Source organism: Diabrotica virgifera, chromosome 9 (assembly GCF_917563875.1).
Source record: "Diabrotica virgifera virgifera chromosome 9, PGI_DIABVI_V3a".
Lineage (NCBI taxonomy): Eukaryota > Metazoa > Arthropoda > Insecta > Coleoptera > Chrysomelidae > Diabrotica > Diabrotica virgifera.
In genome coordinates this window covers 195,896,243-195,921,991 of record NC_065451.1, presented here as the reverse complement: position 1 = coordinate 195,921,991, position 25,749 = coordinate 195,896,243, and positions in this window count along the sequence as shown.

Below are 25,749 nucleotides of genomic sequence, written 5' to 3'. Positions count from 1 at the left end.
CTGGAACAGGGGAAGTTTTAATTGTGGAACTTGTCATCCTGACAAGTTAATGATTGTGAAAACTAGCAGGTTGTTTTTAAGTTTCTTCTTCTTCAGGTTCCTTCCCCTATCGGAGATTGGAAATCATCATCGCTATTTTAATTTTATTGGCCGCACTTCTGAATAATTCTAATGAGCTGCAACCGAACCACTCTCTCAAATTTCTTAGCCAGGATATTTTGCGTAGTCCTGGGTTTCTCTTCCCTTGTATCTTCCCTTGCATAATTAACCTAAGTAATACGTACTTCTCGCCCCTCATTATATGACCCAGATATTAACCTTTAACTACACGCACTGGCGTATTTTGTACGCCAGATATAAGAATTCTACTGCAAATATATTTAAAAATTTTATTTTTGACCTTCTTTATCTCTCTAACCTATCACTGGAATGTGCTTTACAATTTGGTTTTAGTTTCGTTATAATCGGCGTTCTGGGAAGATCGTAATTTACAGTTTATTATTTGTTGTTTCGGGTGGTGGACAATATACGCTACGATTATATTAATATAAGTAGTAATATAAGTGCATATTTCAATCGTTTTTTAGTCATTATGGCACAAAATATATTTTTCTTTATAAACAATACTTTTTCTCCTGTAAAAAATCACATTTCAAAAAATATTTTATTAGTAATTTAATTTATCATGGAATCCAGTCATTCCATGATTCCAGTTATAAATCCCAATTGGCTTACTGAGAAGGAACTTCAAGTATTCACTGATGTCGAATAAGGTTTACAAAAAACAACAAGGTGTATTTAAAAAAAAACAAATCCGCTGTTTCTAAGGGTATTTTCTTGTGGCGTATAAAGTACGCCACGCGTGTAGTTATGTTCTAACTTGATGCGTGGGTAGTTAAAGGTTAAATCTTTCTAATTTTAACAGTTTTTATGACTTCACATTCTTTCTTCATTCTTTGTAACACCTCTATATTAGTTACTTTTTCAGTCCACGATATTCTGTGGATTCTCCTGTAGCACCACATCTCAAAGGAGTTTAATTTTTTGATTTCAGACTGTTTTATTGTCCACGCTTCCATGCCGTATAGTAAAGTAGAAAAAACGTAACAACGTAGCATTCTTGTGCGGATCTCTAGATTAAGGTTACGGTTGCAAAGTAAGTTCTTCAATTTTATGAACGTGTTTCTTGCCATTTCTACTCGTATTATAGATCTGATTTCTTTTGTTTGATCTCCATCTTCGGTTAGCCACGTTCCTAAATATTTATATGTTGTTACTCTTTCGATCGTTGTATTATTGAAGATCAGGTTATCTACATTTTGTGGTTTTTTTGATATCATTGATTTCGTTTTCTTGAGATTCATGTACCTTTGACATGCATTGTATACATGTTGTATTATGTACTGTAAATCTTCTATGTCACTTGCAAATATGACCGTATCGTCCGCATATCTAATATTATTAATGCTATTTCCGTTGACCAAAATACCTTCCACAATATCCAATAAAGCTTCTTGAAATATCACTTCACTGTAGACGTTGAATAAGAGTGGTGAAAGTATGCACCCTTGTCGAACTCCTCTAAGTATACTTACTTCCTCTGTCAGTTCTCCTTCGAATCTTACTCTTGTTTTCTGATTTTGATACAGATTCGATATAATTTGTAAATCTCTACTATCTATGTTTTTGGTCTTAAGAATACTTAAAAGCTTTTCATGTTGAACTCTGTCAAAAGCTTTTTTAAAATCTATGAAGCAAGCATATATGTCCTGATTCATATCCAGACATCGTTGTGTCAGAACATTGACTCCGAATAATGCTTCTCTAGTTCCTAGACCCTTTCTAAAACCAATCTGTGAATCACTTATTATTTCTTGTTCTAATTTCACGTGGATTCTGTTATATGTATGATTTTAAGGAAGGTTTTCAATGTGTGGCTCATTAATGCAATTGTCCGATAGTCATTGCAATCTTTAGCATTTGTTATTTTTGGAATCGTTACAAAAGTTGAGAGAAGCCATTATTTGGGTATGTGTCCCGTCTTGTATATGGAGTTAAAAAGGTCTACCAAGACATCAATATTATCTTCATCAATTATCTTCAATAGTTCAATTGGTATTTCATCGGGTCCTGGAGCTTTTCTACCTTTTGTGTGTTTTATGGCATAAATAACTTCCTCTTTCATTATTTCTGGTCCCGTGGTTTCTCCGTCAACTTCTAATTGTTCTACTTTTTGGTCATAAAATAGGTGTTCAATGTATTCTTTCATTTTTAAGTTTATTCAATACTAAACTTTATATAATATATGAAAAAATGTTTGCCCGACAAATATGTTAGGCAGTTTAATAAGTCCGACACATAGAACATGTCAAATGACAGGCATTATATTGGTGGTAAATAGCATTTTTACATGAGCTTTCACATAATGAAAGGGTAACAAATCAATTAAAAGCTCTGTCAATTGTCATGAAAGTTTGTGACTAGACACCGTTAAGCTATCAACAAATTTTCAGCTTGCTATTAATAAACTTTTTTTTTGTACGCGGGATCCAGGCCTATAATCACTAATCATCGGTTGAATTAACTACTTATAGCCATTAAAGTCGTAAAAGGACTGGCATTTTAAAGAAATTAATAACTGTAAACTTGATCGTGAAAAAAACTTCGTAGCGTTTTGTCGTGAAATTGTTTGAATTAAAAAAAACTCATTAAATTTCGCGTTTCACCCAGAAGATATGTTTAAATATTCAGTATTTTCTTCTACTAGTTGCTGTAATCAGTTTCTGAACGTTTGCTTGTGGTAAAACTATTTTTTTGGTATTACATATTAATTTTTTAACCTTCTCTTCGTAAAGTCTATGAATTTGTCACTGAGAACCGCTTTTACCAATTTTACCCATACTAAATTGCCCATAACCCATAATTATAAACTTGTAATATACAGGGTGTCCAGAAACTCTACCGACAAACGTAGACAGGAGATTCCTCAGATAATTTTAAGATAATTTAACCCAATTCACCTAATCCGAAAATGTTTTCTAAGGGAGCTAGAGCTCTTTGAAGATGGCGTCATGTACTTAGTTTTTCTTAAATATCTCCAGAATTCTTCTATTTAGAAAAACAAAAATTGGTATACACATTTACTTTCCAGAAATAAATCGATTCCATCCATTGCGAATTTCTAGTACCGGTCATAGGCGTCCGTTTTGGGTAGGGCAACGAATATTTTATCGCATAACTTTTTTGCCTTTAACTTTTAAGCATTTTTGATACTGGAATTGTGAGGTATTTTAGTACTAAAAGGTACTCTTTCTTTAAGTCGGTACACACCGTTTTCCAGAAAAATCGATTTAAAAGTTTTTTGTTCTTGGAATTTGAAAAAAAAATTTAAAAAAAATAAAAAAAAGAATGTGTGTGTACTTTGTACGCACGTAAGAAGTTATACTTCTACTACATATTATGTGATTTTTAAGACAATACCAAATATTTAAAAAAATAAAAGAATAAAGCGCACACAAACACATTGAGAAATGCCACAAAGAAAAAATTATTTCTGAACGATAATCATTGTTGGCAAAGATTTTAAATACGCATTTTCTGAAAAAAAAATTATATAACAAATATACTTACAATCATAAAATGCATAAAAAAATAAAAACTTGCATCGGGAATCGAACCCGTGAATTTCGGAGCGCTTTGATTCGTAATCGAAGCCTAGACTCACTCGTCCAATTCCACATTATTTGTCATGTGGAAAATAGGGTAACTGAACGTTTTACTGTTTGACAGTTGTTTTGAATATAATTAACTTATGTAGTTTAAATTTTGTGGAAGAAAATATTAAAATATAACAAAACAGTAAGAAAACAATATATTAGATGAAGATTGGTAGAACTTTTGTTGGTAATCAAATTAAGTATGTAAATCAAAGCATTACATACTTACTAGATAAATAAATCTACGCCAAAAAATCATAATTTAAAAATAAAAATCGGACCTAATTTGGGATTTCTCTCTAAAATCCCCATTCTTGAGAAAATAAATGTATGTATTCCAACCTAATCCAAATGTATAATTACAATATGATTATAATAAAAACTACTTACCAAATTAGAATGAGTTTTCCTTGTCCAAAATAGTCCAAAAATATAGGTATATGAAAACTATTTAAAAAGGCAGTATAACTATTAACTAACTTTGTTTCTTTTCCCACAAATTTCAAAACGCAACAACCATAAATAATCAAACTACGTACAGCTGTGCCACAGCCGCCATATTGAATAATTTTTGACATGTCATTTGAACATCCAATCAGAACAAAGTTATAATGCGCATGCGCCGGGATAATAGGTTTTAACATATAAAAATTCACCCTCATATCGCCGGTAAAGAAGTATAACTTCAAAAAAATTAAAAAAAAAACTATGTATTTTATCAACTTAGAGCAAGAGAACTTTTAGTACCCGAATACCTCATAATTTAATAATCTAGTGTAAAAATGCTTAAAAATTAAAGACAAAAAGTTATGCTATAAAATATCTGTTGACCTATCCAAAACGGACGCCTATGACCGATACTGGAAATTCGCAATTAATGAAATCGATTCATCTCTGGAATATAAATAAATGTACCAGGTTTCGTCTTTCTAAATAGTTTTTTTTTTAATTTTTTTTTTTGAAATTCAAGAAACGAAAATTTTTAAATCGATTTTTCTAGAAAACTGTGTATCCTATCGACTTAAAGCAAGAGTACCTTTTAGTACTAGAATACCTCACAATTTAATAATTCAGAGTCAAAAATGCTTCAAAATTAAAGACAAAAAAGTTAGGCGATAAATTAATCGTTGCCCTACCCAAAACGGACGCCTATGATCGGTACTAGAAATTCGCAATGGATGGAATAGAGTTATCTCTGGAAGATAAATACGCACACCTATTTTTGTTTTTCGAAACAAAAGCGTTCTGGAAATATTTAAGAAAAACTAATTACAAGACGCCATCTTCAAAGAGCTCTAGCTCCCTTAGGAAGTATTTTCGGACTAAGCGAATTGGGTTTAAATGTCTTAAAATTATCTGAAGAATCTTCTGTCTTCGTTTGTTGGTAGAGTTTCTGGACACCCTGCATAACACACCTAGTCCAGAAATTGAAATCAGGAGAGGAGTTAGGCAAGGGTGTATTATGTCTCCATTACTCTTTATTGTACCTATATAGTGAAGCCATTTTTGAAGAAGCATTACTATCTCAAAGTGAAGGAATAATAAGTAACATAAGATCTAAGTATTAACAACATAAGAAATGCAGATGACACGGTTATTATGGCAAACTCTGCTAAACATCTCCAATTACTACTTACTATAGTAGACAAACAATTTTTGTGAAGAATAGGGACTAAAAATAAACATAAAAAATACCAAATTGATCATAATAACTAAGAAAACAAACATATAAACATGCATACTTTTGGGAAATGTACCGATAGAAAGGGTTGTTAAATACAAATACCTAGTCACCTGGCACCTGGATTTCAGAGAAAAATGATCAAACAACAGAAATAAGTACCAGGATAGAAATAGCAAGAAATGCGTTTGTAAAAATGAAAACAATTCTTTGCAACAAAGAGCTTATATTAGAACTGAGTAAGAGCTTTGAGATGCTAGGTACATGTTCTCGATACCTACTGCAATATGGACTTGAAAGCTGGACATTGAAGCAAGAACAGATAAATAAACTAGAGTCAGTAGTTAGGTACATTTCAATATTTTATAAATGCTAGAGTATTCCACAAGGTGTGGTGAACTTAGAGAAAAAACTTTTTACTGCTCCTAATGAGATTAAAAGAACATGTAACTGGCTGTATGGCAAACTGCCAAAGCCATAAAAAAAACTTTGAGAAAAAAAACACAATTTGATTGGTATACCCGGTATACAATGACAATTTACCTGTCTAGCAACAATATTAATACAGCGATATTGTTAAAGAATAAGGAAGGCTATACGCTCTGAGCTTCGCTGGTGTCGCTCCTAGCGGACTACTAATTCAACTTTCACCGGTAATTTTTAAATTTATTATTTTATTGTTATCGCTTAATATTTACAACGCAAAAAAATAATTAAATTGTAATCGATTTTTTTAAGATTTTGCTAATCATTTTGACGTTCTATTGATAAAATATGAATTTCTTACTTCGGATACTTTCACAATTATCGTGTAGATGGCGATAAGATTAATTTATAATTACATATTACGGAACATTAAAAAACTTAAATTCAGTATTTAAAACGTAAGTATATTTAAGGTAAAAATATATACCACAGCTTTGACCAACTAATATTTTTTATAATTAATGTTTTTAATTTTAATTTTAAATTAATCACTTTGACATTTATGTCAAGTTTCCGGTAAAGGTTTACAGACTTGTGTCACTACTGGCGTTCGCGAATTTGAAAATATCCCCTCTACGTACGAGCTCACAGCGGATAACATATTAAAAACGCTGGACGGAAGGGCCGCCCGAGAACTTTATCGTGCCGATCTATTATCGTTATGGTACTAGATATTGGCATTCTATAAAAATAACAAAGTTACTCGTTATTTTGATATTTTAGAAACACCTACTGTACTTAAAAGTATTTTATGGTTCTACGCATCATTAATTCCTGCATTTGAGAAAATGTTCGATGCCATATTTCGGGGACACACTATAGATGTGTAGATTATTGCATAAATCAATAGAATATTATAGTCATACTTTCATTTCAAATTAGTTCATTTTTCTGAGAAATTAATAGTTTACAATATTTGCATTTCATTCTATTTCGATTACGCCAGTCAATGCGCGAGATTAAGAACAAGATATTATCTCCAAATTCTATCCTACTGCATGGATTTTAATGAAATTTTGGGAGTAGCCCAATCTCCTAATTCAAAGTCTATCCTATATACTATGGCGCTTTTATCATGGGGGAAGTTCCCACCACTTCTCAGGGGTGAAATATTTTTATTTTCGAATTATATGGAGAAAAAGGAAGATTTTTAAGAAAATTTAAAAATTCATTCTATAATTTGATCACATTTTTTAAAAAAACCATTCATTTTAAACCCGTTTAACTTTTTGAAAGTAGAAATAACACTATATTAAAAGGTATTGAGAAGAAAAACAATGCATTTAAATTATGGTGGATGGGGAGTTAAATGTATATACTTTTCATTTTTCCTTAAAGTACATTAGTCATTATATTTTTTGCACCATATCTCGCTTAGTTTGTAAGTAACCGACATTTAACGGTGCTCGTTTTAAAGGCCTTTTCAAACACTACAAAAGGTGTTGGTAGCATTATACACCTAAAACCTACCGTTCCTCTGTTATTTCAAGTTGAATACACCAATTTGAGCATGCACCAAAAAACAAACTATTTTCACCTACCATATCTCTTTTTGTATTATAAATAGAACATTTACGAAGGAACGAATCTCTTTATTATTTATAATCTAAAAAATGTTTTATATAGAGTTTTTAGTTCGATGCATAGTTTTTAAGGTATTCACAAAAAATCCGTCCGAAAAGGTGTCATTTTTCAATGAAAATGGCCAATTTTCAACTACGCATAACTCAAAAAGTATTGAGTTCTCAAAAAAAAGTATAGACCAGTTTTTGCTTAGAAATAGGTTCTTCAGCCACTTCCGTGCTTATTTTGACCAACAAATTTTCCACCCCCTTGAAGAAGTGGGAACCGCCCCAAGATAAAAAGCGCCATAGTATATATGGTAGATTTTGTTTCTTGAGATATTCCCTACTTACTGTGAAAATATCAAGTACATCAATGTAGTAGGATGGAATTCGGAGCCAAATACCCTCATTGACTGCTCTACAATAATGCTCTGCTATGAACGCGTGAGAGAAGACACACATAAGATTATAGCAAAATTTCTATTTACCGTAACTTTTCGAGTTTTTGAGCTACAGCAATAAATTTTATGTCATTGAAAAGGTAATTTTGCATTCTTTCAAAATGTGTTAAAATATACAGGGCGTATCAAAAAAATTAAGATTTTTTATTCATTTCCGGTTCAACCGGAAGCCATGATTTTGGTAAAATTTATTGTGATAATAGATAATAAAATACCATATATGTCTGCAAAATTTCAAATTTCAGTTTCTATTAAGAAGGAAGTTACGGGCACTCGAATATTTTTTTATAAAAAATTCATAACTCCCCTCCTATGGGGAGTTAAGATATATGACTAATGTCGTTCAATTTAATGATAGGATATCAAAAATATATCAAAAAATAAAAAAATTCCTTGGAGCCATTTTTGAGAAAATCTAGTTCAAATGTATGTCAAAATTTGACCCCTTAAATATAGGCAACCCATATCTTTTTCTGAAAAACGATAACATCTTTCTTATAGCCCCATCTTTAGGCTATATAACGACTTTTTCAAATTAAACTTATCTTCAAAAACTTTTTAGATAGATAGGGAAATGTGTCGGGGGGGCGGTCGGCCATGTTGGCCGCCATTTTGAATTTGGAAATGTCAAATTCCGTACTTTTATTTACCTATCGATGAGCTTACTTTGAGTTGAATTTCATTTATTTCTGTCAAAATTTGCAAAAATGGGCCCTAAATAACCCCCCTATTTCGGCCCCCCTTTGAGAGATTTTTTTTAAAAGCTTAGTTTCTCGACAAAATTCTCTTAAACTTACTCATACCGAATTTCATCAAAATCGGTCCAGTAGTTTTTGCTGGGCGGTGGCGACATACGTACGTACATACGTACGTACGTACGTACGTACATACTTCCGACATGTTTTTTTTATTTGCTTTTTAGACTCAGGGGGACTCAAAACGTCGAAAAAAAGTGAAATCTGAAAAAAAATTTTTTGCACGATCCTATAACTTTATCTATTATACTATACTACGTATACAGGGTGGTGAATCGGAAAACGGGCCATAGGAAACTCAATGTAAAATTTTAAACTGTTGAATTCCTGCTTCCCTAATTAAGTTACATCAAATGTCATGAGAAGTTATTTGTAGAGGACTGAAATCTGCATTAAAAACCGAAGTTACAATTGTTCTACGATTTAAACACATTCCAAAATTTTGAAAAATATAATGTATTTACAGCAGTAGGTATGTGTGGGCATATTAGGCCACACGTTACTATTTAACTGACAGTGAGAACACTATTGACTGAAGAAAATATCTTTATTATTAATACTTTCTCCTTAACTGAGGGTATCTGATCAACTTTATTGTGTTTTAAACAATAAATGATAAAATAAATAAAGAAATTGACAGTTCAAATTGTTAATATAATAAATTCATTGTCACCGAATGCAATTTTATACACATTATTGCACTGTGTGTTGCGTAACTTTGGCGTATTTCTCTGGAAATTGTATTATATTTTTACAAAATTTTGAATAATTATTATTCGTAGAACAATATTAACAGTTGTTTTCAATACAGATTTCAATTCTCTACAAATAGTTTCTTATGACTTTTGATGTAAAATAATTAGGGAAGCATTAATTCAAAAGTTTAGAATTTTACATTGAGTTTCCTATGGCCCGTGTTCCAATTCACCACCCGGTATAGTACGATAAAGTAATAGCTATTTGTATAACAAGGGAGGAAAAGGCACTTTACTCCCATGTTATACATATGGTTTTTCCACCTTCCTCAAATAACAAGTCATTTTTTCATTTTTACTTAATTTATTTATATAACTAACCAACAAAATTTATTAGAACTAAAACTAACAAGTACGTACAATATAACTGTCAACTGTCAAATATAAGTCAAATTAATAATGTAAACATTGTTAAATCAAAATAACAATTTACTGTTTTTTACCATTCTGCAAAATACAGAGTGTTTTATAAATAAACGTTAAAATGTATAGAAACTTACGTAATAGAAAATAGATATTGTACAGGGCGTCAATAAGTTACATTTCATGAATGAAATACCATGACGTCACTTTTACTTTTCCTCCCTAGGGAGGAAAAATATTTTCCTCCCTAGGGAGGAAAAGTACAACTTTGCTCCCTACAATCAGGTCCGGAAAAGTATACTTTCGGTAGAGGTAGGTGGAAAAAATGTTTTTATTAACGTTTCGACGGTTAAATCGGATCCTATTTGGACGTTAATAAAATCATTTTTTTAGTAAAATTGTGGCTTATTTCCCATTAAAAATAGTTAGTTACAAAAATGCCACAAGAAAATAGCTTCAAAACAACATTGTTTAACATATTTTAAAAATTTAAGTATTTCTTACCTTATATACCTAGAATAATATCACCTAAAAGTAACACTAGAACAAAATCAAATCAAAACTAAAAATATGAAATCAATTAAAATTAACACACAAATTATATTATTAATCTATCAAAAATATAGAATTACAATTAATAATTAGGGTACGCTTAAAACTGATTTAGCAACAACTTGTCAAAGCGAAAAGAGGCGTAATTCTGACGTCACTCCATAGCTCACTTACACGGCGCGCGGCGGCGAACGGCACACTCCTAATTTGAGGCTTAGAAATCGAAAAAGCGACCATGGGAGGTGAATGGCAAATTTTTATAATTCTTTATATTTTCGAGGTAGCTGAATCCGAATATGAAGTTTATTTTTATCTAGAATTGGTGGAACATGTTCAAAAATCAAATTTCATGTAAAAATTCAAAAAATCAATTTTGATGATTTTTCAACTTTACCTCACTGTATCTTTGGTCGCTGTAAATATTTCCTTTTGAAAATTTTACTGTGTCATTTTTTAAGTATTTAGATACCAACGAGCTTTGTCTAAAGTGTTTAAACGAATTCAAAAAGGAGTTATTAATTTTTAAACATTTTGTCGTCAGATTTCGTTAGTTTCATGTTTAATTAAAAAAGTTGAGCGACGAAGTTTTTAGCTTATAATTTTAACCAATACAGTATTAAAATATAAGTGATGAAGAAGTTTTCTGAAAAATTTCCAGTCAAAATATTTAATAGGAAAAAAGTTATATGACTTTAAAAATCGCACACCTAGTGTTAGGCAAGCGGCAGCAACCCCTAAAATGATGTTATACCGACCACGAAAATCAACTTTAAGGTGAATGACAAATTTTGATGGTTCTTTATGTTTTCGAGGTCGCTGAATCTAAATATGATGTTTATTTCTATTTAAAATTGGTGGAACATGCTCAAAAATCAAATTTTATGCAAAAATGCAAAGAATCAATTAAGATGGTTTTTCAATTTTAACTAGATTTATCTTTGATTGCTTTCGAAAATGTTACTGTATTATCTTTGAAGTAATTAGACAACAATGAGATTTGTACAATATGTTTAAACTATCCCTTTTAAGCCCCATATTGGCTAACCTTACAACGATGCGATCGACACAAACGCCAGAGGTACGTTTGGTATATTCACCAATGTTATATCTTGATTGGACATAAGCGCCATTTTCTAGTTTTTAATTTATTTCAGACAGTATTTTCAGCTACATTAATGTTCATAAAATATTAAAATTTGAAAAAAAAATCACCAATTTTTTTAGTCACTGTGCAGATAAGCAGAATTGGTAAAAATAAAAATAATCAGTTTTTTGGCTTTCTTGAAAAATCAATTTATTGTCGTTTATGCCGTTTTGGCTTGACAGCGTCGATCTAACGGTGCTCGTTTTAAAGGCCTTTTCAAACACTACAAAAGGCGTTGATAGCATTACACACCTAAAACCTACCGTTCCTCTGTTATTTCAACTTGAATACACCAATTTGAGCATGCACCAAAAAAGCAAACTCTTTTTCACCTACCATATATCTTTTTGTATTATTAACAGAACATTTACGAAGGAACGAATCTCTTTATTATTTATAATCTAAAAAAATGTTTTATACAGTGTTTTTAGTTCGATGTATAGTTTTTAAGGTATTCACAAAAAACCGTCCGAAAAGGTGTAATTTTTCAATGAAAATGGCCAATTTTCAACTACGCATAACTCAAAAAGTATCGAGTTCTCAAAAAAAAAGTATAGACCAGTTTTTGCTTAGAAATAGGTTTTCTAGCCACTTTCGTTATTTTGACCAACAAATTTTTCACCCCCTTGAAGGGGTGGGAACCGCCCCAAGATAAAAAGCGCCATAGTATATAGGGTAGATTTTGTTTCTTGAGCAATTCCCTACCTTCTGTGAAAATATCAAGTACATCGATGTAGTAGGATGGAATTCGGAGCCAAGTACCCTCATTCACTGCCCTATAATAATGCTCTGCTATCATCGCGTGAGAGAGAACACACACAAGATTATAGCAAAATTTCTATTTACTGTAACTTTTCGAGTTTTTGAGCTACAGCAACGAGTTTTATGTCATTGGAAAGGTAATTTTGGATTCTTTCAAAATATGTAAAAATATACAGGGCGTATCTAAAAAAATTAAGATTTTTTTTTCATTTCCGTTTCAACCGGAAGCCATATTTTGGGTAAAATTTATTGTTATAATAGATAATAAAGTATCATGTATATCTGCAAAATTTCAGATTTTAGTTTCTATTACAAAGGAAGTTACGGGCAGCCGAATATTTTTTTATAAAAAATTCATAACTCCCCTCTTATGGGGAGTCTTATCTTAAGAAATCTGGCTGATGTCATTCCATTTACCTAGAGGATATCAAAACTACATCAAAAAATAAACAAATTCCTTGGAGCCATTTTTGAGAAAATCTAGTTCAAAATTATGTCAAATTTTGACCCCTTAAATATAGGCAACCCATAACTTTTTCTGAAAAATAATAATCTTCCTCTTAGAGCCCCATCTTTAGGCTATATAACGACTTTTTCAAATTAAACTTATCTTAAACAAGTTTTTAGATAGGTAGAGAAATGTGTCGGGTGGGCAGTCGGCCATTTTGGCCGCCATTTTGAATTTGGAAATGTCAAATTTCGTATTTAGATTAACCTATCAATGAGCTAACTTTGAGTTAAATTTCATTCGTTTCGGTCAAAATTTGCAAAAATGGACCCTAAATAACCCCCCTATTTCGGCCCCCCTTTGAGAGATTTTTTTTAAAAGCTTAGTTTCTCGACAAAATTCTCTTAAACTTACTCATACCGAATTTCATTGAAATCGGTCCGGTAGTTTTTGCTGGGCGGTGGCGACATACGTACGTACATACGTACGTACATACTTCCGACATGTTTTTTTTATTTGCTTTTTAGACTCAGGGGGACTCAAAACGTAAAAAAAAAGTGAAATGTGAAAAAAAATTTTTTGCACGATCCTATAACTTTATCTATTATACTATACTACGTATATAGTACGATAAAGTAAAATCAACTACATATGAAAATGAGCATAATTGTTTATTTTCCTAACTTTTGACGAGCTGTTTATTTACTCTTCACAAAGAAATATGTGTATAATTTAATAATTAGCAATTATATACATACCTACATAAAATAATTATTTATAAAACGCTATTCATAAACCTATTAATTCTTTAACATCATTAACTATTTTTAATGGGAAATTATAGACAAGGCGAAAACGGCGGGTTCGCCGGAGAAAATATTCCCATGACTTTTTTTGCATAATCACGTTCGTAAGACATCCCAGAATAAGGTTCAAAAAGTCGCCCACGGGAAAAGTGATCCAAATTTTTTTTAACAATTTTTTTTCATCAAACTTTAAAAATCAATATTTTTGGCCCGTACAAATTTTGTTTAGATTTATTGGATCATTCTGGTTAAAAAAGATCTCTTATAATTTTTCTCTAAAGTTGATCGTTTTCGAGGTATAAACAATTTAAAATTGAAAAAAATGAAAAATGGCGATTTTCAAAGCTTAATAACCCTGTTAAACGTTATTGCTATGAAAATCAGAAAGTGACTAAATCAAAGTTTAAAGCACCCCCTACAAGATCCTGGAGAAATTTTTGTCATTATTTTATTACTAAGCTGTATAAGGTTCAAGAAGTCGCCCACGGGAAAAGTGGTCCAAATTTTTTTTAACAATTTTTTTAAACAAATTGAAAAAATCAATATTTTTGGCCCTGACAAATTTTGTTTAGATTTTTTGGACCATTCTGGACAAAAAAGATTTCCCATAATTTTTCTCTAAAGTTGATCGTTTTCGAGGTATAAACAATTTAAAATTGAAAAAAAAAACGAAAAATGACGATTTTCAAGGCTTAATAACTCTATTAAAAGTTATTACTATGAAAATCAGAAAGTGACTAAATCAAAGTAGAGATGGTACAGAATAGCATTTTTCAGTAATAGGTTGGAACTGAACCTATTCCAAACAAATACCTATTCCAGATACCTAATGCGAGTTTCCCATTTCGACGTAAAAAGACGATATATTGATCGCCCTAGCTTGTTCCTAGTTGTGCCACTATTGTCTTGCGCTGCATCAAATTTAAACGATCAAACTAGTGGGTACCTATAATTTTGTATTTTTACTAGAGGATGTATTTAATTTGATTTTTAAATATATTTATATTTCTTACCATGTTTTTCCTACAATTCGTAAATCTTTATAACAACTATTACAAATTTTTCTTACATGTAATTATGGGTTTTTAAATTACCTAAAGTCGCGGTTTATTCAGAAATCATTTATTCAAATAGAAGATGAAGACACTAAGTTATTACAGAAGATAGGATCCATTAGATCAGAGGTCGGCAACGTTTTTAATGTAAAGAGTGAAATACTACATTAAAAACTGATGGCGGGCGACAACTATTTTTTGACCTAACAAATATATAAATATAAAATAAAAATGTATACCATTTTTATTCAGTTGCAATGTGAAGGAAAAACAATCTTACTTTTCAATTAGAATACGGAGTGCAGTCCAGTCCCTTGAATCGCGATTTTCGGCTCTTATTGGAGCCTTCATCGGAAGGAACGTAGGCACTGTTCTCCATATTTTAACTGATTCGTATCGAGAGGTTTTCCCACCCATTGCAACTGAAGTGATGATAGTAGGTGGCTAGCGCCATCTGGCATTGAAAGACGAAGTAGTCACGAAGCTAGCCACCTATTCGTATTCTAATTGAAAAGTAAGATTGTTTTGCCTTCGCATTGCAACTGAATAAGAATGGTATACATTTTTATTTTATAGTCGTATTACTCCGTAGAGTAACTAGGTGCATTTTTCCGTTGGAACTTTACCAGCTGCAGAAGGGGGATGTGAATTGCATAGTGTAGATTTCCTTTCCTCTCGTCTTCACTGCAGCATCCATTTGACTTGCAAATTGTAAAAGTCTTGGACGTGTCACCAGGAAAGTGTACCAATAAGTTTTCAATTTAAAAATCTTTTAGTAATATTTTTAAGATTTTCAATATTAATAATTTACTATTAGGATTGAAAACTACTTCGTCGTTCGTCTATAAACGTATAAAAAATATAAATTTTGAATTTCTTGTCTAAATTAACAATAGTTTAAGGGCGCACTAAAATTTATTGAAGGGCGCAGCGGCCGACCTCTGCATTAGATTATAGTCATATAAATAAAAACATAATGCGAAAGAGTCAAAATTTTAACAGTTTTAAATGACAACTATACCCGCCATAAAATAGAAATCTGTTACAGCCGTATCGACCTGAAATTCTTTTGAACCCATCACATTAAACAGATGTGAGACGTTGGAATCGAAACAGACGCCACCAATTCGTTTCTCTATGGTACCTATTCCGAAAGATCAATTCAAGTTTCATTTCAAATCTTTTGCCCGGTCGTTCCGGAAAGTGTACTCAACTACGGCCGGCGCTGGAATCGAAACCGATGCCGTCAAAGTTTTGTCACTTGTAATATGTGGAATAGTCGATTGAAACATATTCCGAAGTACCCGCTCCAATTCCATCATGCCATCCCTAATCGAAACGAACGTCACCAATGCGTTCCCTGTGGCTTACTACGGTGGCTCTTTCGATGTCTAAATGGCTGCGCTAAAACTTATTCCTAGCGAGCATCCAGTTCGAGTTTATTGTAAATTACGGATTGCGGTCGATGCGGCGCTGCTGGAATCGAAACCGATGCCGTCGACTTTTTGTCACTGGTGCGTGGAATAGACGATTGGAACCTATTTCATGGTACCTGCTCCAGTTCCATCATGCCATCTCTAAATCAAAGTTTACAGCACCCCCTATAAGATCCTGGAGAAATTTTTGTCATTATTTTATTACTAAGCTGTATAAGGTTCAAGAAGTCGCCCACGAGAAAAGTGGTCCAAATTTTTTTTTAATAATTTTTTTTAATCAAATTGCAAAAATCAGGATTTTTGGCCCGGACAAATTTAGTTTAGATTTTTTGGACCATTCTGGACAAATAAGATCTGTTATAATTTTTCTCTAAAGTTGATCGTTTTCGGGGTATAAGGGTCATTCCATTTCAAATCACTCAATTTTGGAGCAAAAAAAATTTCGGACCTCCGATTTGTCTGAAAATTGGTATGTAGCTTCTGAGGGACGTAAAAATAAGATATTTAAGGTCAAAAAATCTTCTTCTTCTTTTTTTCTCAAAATGTTATTTTATGCGATTTTACAGTGATTTGGTGTTTATTTATACAAATTTGCATTTTCTATCGTAAAGTATCAATGGAAAACATAATATTTTAATAGAAGGGACTCAAAAATGTCATTATATGGCATTATAGCAAGTTACTTTAATTCAAAACAAGCTTTTGATTAAATTTTATAGTGTAGAAAACGTTAAAATACCGTTTTTTACATTTTTCTCCATTCCCAAAATACATCACAATCGATTTGGCTGAAAATTTGTCCACAGATAGACAAAACATAGGACTTTAAGTGGTGAGAAGGATTTGAATTATATTACAATACCAAAAATGTTACATACAATATTATAGTCAAAAATATAGGCGTCTACTGTAAGTACAATTAACTCGAAAATATCGACCTCACGACAAAAATTGTTAAAAGAAGTTGTAATAATTGTAAATACAATTTATTTGGAACAATTTCAGTTCCTACCATTTTTGTCGAAAAGTTAAAAAATGGCGGAGATATTATAACATTTATAAAACCAGCGGAAATATAAATATATTAATTTATATAGTTTTTACAATCCTTTTCTAAGTAAATCCAAATATTTTTGTCAGTTCTTTATAGAAATTCAAGTCAAATAAAAATTTATAACCCGCCTATGAACTGTTTCACAATACCTTGTTATATTCTTAGAAGAAATGCGTGTTAGAGGTAATTTTCCAAGCGTTCTTCTTGTATTGGTATAACTGCGTATTTGTCATAATCATATTCTAGAATTATGACAGAACCAGAAAGCAATCATTGGCCAATTCAAATGTCAAGTAAAAATCGTGAGTCGTGATTGGCTGTGACGAACGAAAAACCGAAGTTTAATTCGACATCGATAGAAAGATTTAGAATGTATTGCAAAGAACGCGGAGTCTGAAAATAGTTTTTGACGGATAAACATGTCAAAAAGTTAGATTCTAACCGGCATATATTAGTTCCACAAAAGAATTTCCAAGTTAAATTTGGGATATATTAAAGTTCTTTTGTTGAGGATAATTAATGGGTTGATCATTTAATAGTGTAGCAGTTCTGTTGTTTAGTGAAATTTTGGTTTATACGCTCTTGTAAACTTATGGTATGGCGTATTTAATCCTTTATGAAGCCGGTGAGCTGTTATTACCTTTATAGCTGGTTATAATAATATTGGTTATGGTTACATGGTAATGGATTAAACCTAAGTTTCCTGGATTAGAAAACTAGAGGTAAATTAGCATTTTCCTGTTTGTTATGGTATAATACCTACATAATATCACCATAGCAGTGGAATTTTCCAGTCATCCGTCGAGTGACGTATGAGTGATCTGTCAAAACTTTCCGATGGTGAAGTAATGTTGTGACAGATGAATATTTTCAAAGTTTAAGGTATAGTGACTATTTTAATTAAAAATTTAGATTCAAGGATTAAAGTAATTTTTTTTTGATAAATATTAATAATTTTTTTAATTTAAAAATAAAAATATAACAAGTAAACTTTTGATTGGATGAGAAAGATATTTGCTTCCATCATTATAAAAAGATTGTTAAATCAAAATTGTGAATTAACCATATAAAAATTAATTGAGATAAATATTTTTGGAATGATATTTGACAAGTGACGTAACTGACAGTTGTTATTTTCAAGTTTCAGTAAAAATAAACATTTTTCCTTTTTAATAATATAAATGCAATATTTCAAATGTGTCAGATATCAAGTCAATAAACAATAAATTTGCTTATTTTTTGGTGCACCATATCTATTTTATAGAAAGTAGATATATTTTAGTCACAGGTAAATATCGCCAATGTAACCTATAAAACCTAATGTTTGTTTTGTTTTTTTGACAGGAAAAGTTTTCAATAAATATGTAATTTTATTTGTCCTGTTTATTTATAACTACCTATTAGCAAAAATTTTAACCACACATTTAAAAGTATTTTAGAGTATACATATCAAGAAAATATTGGATTGTATAAAAGAAACTCCTGGTAAGGCGCCCTCAAACAAAATATATCCAGGATCATTTCTATATAAACACCCTAGGATATCTGTGTAAGTACTCTTATTTCATTTGGTAATAGTAGTTGATACTTCCTAGTTCCTTAAACGAACCTATGATCCGCCACCGCACAACCATGAGCTGCCGCAGCAAGTAGCTTTTAGAAATATCCCCTAATTTTTCTCCAGATCCCTTTCTATTTAAGAAATAGTATTCATCCTACTAGAACTCTTCTTCCACCCTATTTCTAACTGTTACAAATGCCGCCCAACGTGTGTGGCTCGACTCATTTTTAGCCTCCTTCCGGCTCCAGTTGTACGCAAACTGTTACAAATGTCGCCCTAGAATGTGGGGCCGATTCATTTTTCTGCCTCTTTCAGTGTCCAGCTACAAAGTGTCGAGCTACAAATAGCACCCAACGTATCAAGCTACAAATCTGTCTCATTTCTTCCCCAGTCCTATCATTAAGTTGTTCCCAAACAGTTTACTTTTTTTAGCTAGTCCCAACTGTTTGTCAACCTAAATTATTTTTTTGCCCCAGATTTGAGATCAATTATACTATCATATCAGTATCCTAACGTAGTTTAGCCCAAAACGCTAAAATTTATGTCGGTAACCTAGAAAGAGCCCCTACATTTTCTTTTAAAGTTACGAAGTGGTATAAATTTTTTAATAGGTATAAATATGTACTCATTGTAGTGTATCAACATTATTTTTATGTATGTATTTATGGTAGATGTTGATACAGTACCCATGGTGAAAGCATTATTTGAATTTTTTCTAAATATTGATGAGTATAATATAGACAGGTAGTCTATATAAGTAGTGTTGAACATTTTGATATTGAAACTATTTAAAAAGTATAACATTATTGTTGTATTTGTGCATTTATTCATAATTGATTGACAATTTTTTACAGAATAACTTGATTTTGTGATATTTTTTGTTCGTCGTTTGAGTATATGTGTATAGTCTGGTAGTTTCCGTTTGAGCTTTTAGTCCCATTATTTTTTTCCCAACTAATCTAGCTTTGTCAGTGTCATAAGGATACCAAAGGTTAGTTGGAGCCTACGTGTAAATTATTTGGAGCCTATCTGTGAATTAGTCCGAGCCTACCCGTGAAGTAAACGAGTTAGTCAGTCCGATTAATACTTTTTTTTCCCTTCTTGTACCAAAATACATCACAAGTGTAATACTCGTGATAGAGGAAGCGTGCTTAGTTGTCTAGGAACACTTCCATTAATTATCGGAACAAGAACCATTGTTGGTGTTTCCTGTGTAAGCTCATTCGAGAAGCAAGTTTCAATATTGTTTGTGTTTGAATATCCCTGTTGTGTCTAAATTTTTTGAGTCTGTTGTTCCCTGTTAGTATGTGAGTGTGAATTTTTGACAAATAGTTCATTGACCCCTCTTTTATTTACTGAATGATTGTAGGCCAAGAGCAGAAGCTGTGACAAGACTGGTGATTTGGGATCCGGTTACGTTGGACAGGTGACGTTTGCTTTCGTTTGATAAATAGAAACGGTCCTTTGTTGAAAATCATATTTTCTACTATTCCCTTCTGTCTTTCCCTTGCGTGTTACTTTCACCCCAGTTTTAAAAATGAAGTCTACCCAGGTAAATGATCTGAAAACAGAAGAGTTATCTTATGAACTGTTCATAAGAGGTTTTAAGGTACAAAATAAAAACGTTGAAGAAAAACGTAAGTTATTGAGAGGTCAGTTAAGTAAAGAGACTACCTCATCTGCAATCGATTTTACTAAAAATGTAGTCGATCCAGATAAAGAGTTACCTGCAATTCAGGCAATACTCAAAGATTTGCAAAATATTGCAAAAACGATGGATGCACAGTCAACAAAGGCTGACTTTGCTCGTTTCAAAACAAGGTCCACTCATCTGGATTTCAGATTAGAAAATTTCCCTGACAATGTAGATGAAAAAGTAAAAGAAGTTATTGAAAACTATAAAATGGATTTATTGATGTTGACAGGAGATGTCTTGGAAAAGGAAGAGACATCCGATAATATGTCCATCCCATCGACTAGTGATACAACTTCAGTCCCTGTTGCCCCTATTAGTTCAGTTTCGGCCCCTATTATACAAGTTTCAACTCCTGTTAGAGTTTCTGATTTAAATATCAAATTTAATGGTGAGAGTAAAGCCCTTCCCACATTTTTAGAAAAAATAAGAGATTCTGCTAGGTCCAGAAATATTTCTCAAGATGTCCTTTTTAGATCAGCTTTTGACTTATTTGACGGAAACGCTGCCATTTGGTATAGAAGTGTTAGAAATACAGTTAACAGTTGGAATGAGTTGATAACCTTACTCAAAACTGCTTTCCTACCCCCAGATTACAATGATAATCTCTACGACGATATTAAAAGTCGAAAACAAAAAAAGTCCGAGTCAATCACTATTTATTCCTCAATCATGGAGAATCTCTTTAGACGTTTGGAAGAGTACCCATCTGAAGCACAACGAGTTAAAATCTTAAGAAAAAATATTTTAGTGGATTATATTCCACTCGTAGCCCTTCAAGATTTTCCCACGGTAGAAATTTTAGTCTCTACTGTTAAACGTTTGGAGCAAAATGTTTTGCCTCTGCTTCAAACTACAAAAGGTCTTGCTGGTATCTCATTAGAAGATACAGAGAAACCCCAAGAGAATTTTCAGGTACTTGATAAACAAGACAAGCCTGAAAACCCCAAAAGAGACAAACCAGAAAAGCAAGATCATCCTTTTAAGAAATCCAATACCAATTCCAGACAGAGAAATGAGAGACCCAATCCTCCAGAAGATACTGATGAAAGACATCAATCTTCTTCTTATCCACCAGAAAGACATCAGTCTTCTTATCCACCAGAAAGACATCAGTCTTCTTATCCACCAGAAAGACATCAGTCTTCTTATCCACCAGAAAGACATCAGTCTTCTTATCCACCAGAAAGACATCAGTCTTCTTCTTCTTATCCACCCCACAGAAATCAGTCTTCTTATCCACCTCCTTTGATGAAATCCCCTCCCTACCAAACACAAAGAAACCCTAAAAAAATTTTTTGTTGTTTTTGTGGTAAGCACAATCATGTTTCTCGCGATTGTAGATACAGAGAAATATTTTGTTCTCATTGTGGTCAGAGAGGTGTGAGCACTTCCTCCTGTAAGTGTCAAAAAAAACTAGGTAGTGTGCAGCCAGTCGGCAGTTGCACTCCAGTTAGAGTTAAGCCCGACAAACCTTCCCGAAGCATACTTAACCCTCTTTTTGAAAAAGATCGTGATAAACGTCCTCACATTAGTATTTCTATCTTTTCTAAAATTTTTATCGCTCTTTTAGATAGTGGTTGCACTACATCCGTAGTAGGTGCCACTGGAATTAAATTTTTGAATTCCCAAGGAATTAGTTATAATTCTACTCCCTGTAAACATGTCTGCTTAGCAGATGGTTCTCATAAATCCGTAGTTGGTAATATTGATCTTCCAATTGAGGCGGATGGTGTTTCCCAAATGGTAAAATTTCTTGTAGTACCCTCCGTTCCCCATAGTTTTATTTTAGGAAGTAACTTTATGCATACATTTTCGGTGTTGTTGAATTTTAGAGATAGAACATGGCATTCTTCCCAAAAGGAAGAGAAAACCGAAACTTTGTATTCTGTAGACTCATTTTCTCCCACCGAAAAGAATTTAGTAAATTCAACAGTCGCTTCTTTTGAGGAAATTTCTAGTTCTAAATATATTGGAAGAACCAATAAGATTGAAATGGTTATTGACACTGGTGATGCAAAACCATTTAAGAAAAGACAATATCCTTTATCCCCATACATGAATAAAATACTACATGAAGAGTTAGACGATATGTTACGATTAGGAGTAATCGAACCAGCCCAATCCCCATGGTCAAGTCCTGTATTATTAGTAAAGAAAAAGTCAGGTGAATATAGGTTTTGTTTTGATGGTCGTTCATTGAATGAAGTCACTGTTCATGATACATATCCTTTGCCCCAAATAGACAGAATTCTTTCGTTACTTAGAGGAGCTAAATGCATTAGTTCCATTGACTTAAGAAAAGCTTTTTGGCAAATCCCGCTGCATCCTGACTCTAGGAAAAAGACAGCCTTTAATGTTTCTGGTAGAGGTTCTTTTCAATTCACTTCTGTTCCCTTTGGTTTGTGTAATAGTGCACAGATTCAACAAAGATTAGTTGATGCTATCTTTGGACCTGAGTTTGAACCCTATATATTCTGTTATTTAGATGACATCATAGTATGTACCCCATCTTTTGAAGAACATATCCAATTGTTGAAAACAATAAGAGATAAACTTAAAGAAGCAAACTTGACCATTAACATCGATAAGTGTGATTTTTTTAAATCTGAATTGAAGTATCTTGGTTATGTAGTTGGTAACAATTCCCTTAAAGCAGATCCTGAAAAAATCTTAGCTATGGTTAATTATCCTAGGCCATCTAATTCTACTGAAATTAAAAGATTTATAGGTATGTGTTCCTGGTATCGTCGTTTCATTAAAGATTTTTCCAGTTTAGCCTCCCCTATTAATGACCTCCTTAAAGGTCATCGAAAGAAAAAACAACCAGTAGTTTGGACTAGTGAAGCTGAAAAAGCTTTTTTGAAAATTAAAGAACTCCTAATTTCTGCCCCTATCTTAGCCCAACCCAATTTCGAACTTCCTTTTGTTGTGCAATGTGATGCATCTGACACCGGTCTTGGTGGTGTCTTGACTCAAACTATTGATGGAGAAGAAAAAGTTATAGCTTATGCTAGTAGGTCCCTTTCCTGAGCTGAAAGAAATTATTCAGTTACAGAGCGAGAATGTCTCGCAGTGATCTTCGCTATCGAGAAATTTCGAGGTTATATTGAAGGAGTTAAGTTTTCGGTCATTACTGACCACCATTCACTTCTCTGGTTGAATAAACTGTCCAATCCTACAGGCAAATTAGCCAGGTGGGCTATGCGCCTTAGACAACATACTTTCGATTTGATTCATAGAAAAGGAACATCCCATTTAGTCCCTGATGCTTTATCCCGAGCCCATACCAATGATACCCAAAATGTTAATTATCTAGAAATAGATATAGATAGAATAGACCCTTGGTTCGATGATTTAAGATCGAAGATACTCCGTTCCCCTGATAATTTTCCACAATGGAAAGTGGAAAATGATTTTATCTACAAGTATGCCCCATCCCCAAATTCTTTCAAGACTAATGATGTTGAATGGAAAATTTTAGTACCCAAACCCCAAAGATTAGAAGTTATGCAATCTTGTCATGAGCCACCTACATGTGCTCACTTTGGATTCTATAAAACTTTGTCCCGTATTCAAGAAAGGTACTATTGGCCAAAAATGCGTTGTGATGTGCTTAAGTTTGTCAGATCATGTAGAGTGTGTGGTGCTCAGAAAACACCAAATCATGCTCCATTAGGTAAAATGGGTAAGCAAAGAGAAGCTCAATTCCCCTGGCAGATAGTTGCCGTTGATCTGATTGGTCCTTTTGTTCGTTCAAAAAAAGGTTATACGTGGTTATTAGTGGTTGCTGATTGGTTTAGTAAATATACCTTAGTCCATCCTTTGAGGAAGGCTACAGCTAAGAGTATAGTTGAATTTTTGGAAGATAATGTCTTCCTGATGTTTGGTGTCCCCCAGTATGTGATTTGTGATAATGCCTCAAATCTGAACAACCCTCTTCTAATTAATCTCTGTAGTAGGTATAATGTTCAGAAAGTATGGTTTAGCCCCGTGTATGCACCACAATGTAATTTTGTGGAAAGGAATAACAAAACAATTGGAACAGCAATCCGTATGTATGTAAAAAACCACGTAGATTGGGACAAGAATTTAGCAAAGATCAGACAAGCTATTAACACTGCAAAGCATGAAGTAACTGGATATACCCCAGCTTTCCTTAATTATGGCCGTCATGTTCCCCTAAGTGGAAATTACTATGGTATTGATCAAAAAGATCAATGGAACCAAGATCTAGAAATTATTCCTGGTAACCGTGATATGTACCGTGAATTTGCATTTTCTATCGTAAAGTATCAATGGAAAACATAATATTTTAATAGAAGGGACTCAAAAATGTCATTATATGGCATTATAGCAAGTTACTTTAATTCAAAACAAGCTTTTGATTAAATTTTATAGTGTAGAAAACGTTAAAATACCGTTTTTTACATTTTTCTCCATTCCCAAAATACATCACAATCGATTTGGCTGAAAATTTGTCCACAGATAGACAAAACATAGGACTTTAAGTGGTGAGAAGGATTTGAATTATATTACAATACCAAAAATGTTACATACAATATTATAGTCAAAAATATAGGCGTCTACTGTAAGTACAATTAACTCGAAAATATCGACCTCACGACAAAAATTGTTAAAAGAAGTTGTAATAATTGTAAATACAATTTATTTGGAACAATTTCAGTTCCTACCATTTTTGTCGAAAAGTTAAAAAATGGCGGAGATATTATAACATTTATAAAACCAGCGGAAATATAAATATATTAATTTATATAGTTTTTACAATCCTTTTCTAAGTAAATCCAAATATTTTTGTCAGTTCTTTATAGAAATTCAAGTCAAATAAAAATTTATAACCCGCCTATGAACTGTTTCACAATACCTTGTTATATTCTTAGAAGAAATGCGTGTTAGAGGTAATTTTCCAAGCGTTCTTCTTGTATTGGTATAACTGCGTATTTGTCATAATCATATTCTAGAATTATGACAGAACCAGAAAGCAATCATTGGCCAATTCAAATGTCAAGTAAAAATCGTGAGTCGTGATTGGCTGTGACGAACGAAAAACCGAAGTTTAATTCGACATCGATAGAAAGATTTAGAATGTATTGCAAAGAACGCGGAGTCTGAAAATAGTTTTTGACGGATAAACATGTCAAAAAGTTAGATTCTAACCGGCATATATTAGTTCCACAAAAGAATTTCCAAGTTAAATTTGGGATATATTAAAGTTCTTTTGTTGAGGATAATTAATGGGTTGATCATTTAATAGTGTAGCAGTTCTGTTGTTTAGTGAAATTTTGGTTTATACGCTCTTGTAAACTTATGGTATGGCGTATTTAATCCTTTATGAAGCCGGTGAGCTGTTATTACCTTTATAGCTGGTTATAATAATATTGGTTATGGTTACATGGTAATGGATTAAACCTAAGTTTCCTGGATTAGAAAACTAG